The 336-nt window shown below is 45.8% G+C and overlaps 1 protein-coding gene across 1 annotated transcript in view; it reads right to left on the bottom strand.

The window, feature by feature from the left end:
- The window catches only part of LOC107744738 (protein tyrosine phosphatase receptor type M), a 182087-nt gene that overhangs the window by 140489 nt on the left and 41262 nt on the right, over positions 1-336 (bottom strand). The gene's annotated exons all lie outside the window — the stretch shown is intronic.

Genomic DNA, 336 nt, shown 5'->3' with positions numbered 1-336 from the left:
TGATACACATGCCTTTTCTTTCTCAACTGTTTACGTTAAGACATATGTCTAACCGACTGTGTTTACTAGGATATTCGCCAAAACGTGCATTTTGGAGTAATTTTGTCTGTATTTATTCATCCATGCACAAAAAAGCGGAAGAGAGCTCAATTTAGTATTTGCGCGGTGTAGACGCGGCTGTCTGTGTGCGCGCGCGTGCGCTTCAAATGTGTGCGCAGAAAACTTCTCACACAGCGCTCGACTGTTCCGCCAACAATCCCGAGCGTCTTTTATGCTCACCTTGTGCCTTCGGGCAGTCCTTATATCGAGTCCTGATACGTGAGTTCGAACGAGAAT

Source organism: Sinocyclocheilus rhinocerous, unplaced genomic scaffold, assembly GCF_001515625.1.
Source record: "Sinocyclocheilus rhinocerous isolate Xijiao unplaced genomic scaffold, SAMN03320098_v1.1 scaffold1189, whole genome shotgun sequence".
NCBI classification, from domain to species: domain Eukaryota; kingdom Metazoa; phylum Chordata; class Actinopteri; order Cypriniformes; family Cyprinidae; genus Sinocyclocheilus; species Sinocyclocheilus rhinocerous.
The sequence above is the reverse complement of the archived record's forward strand: the minus strand, read 5'-3'. Positions and strand labels throughout refer to the sequence as shown.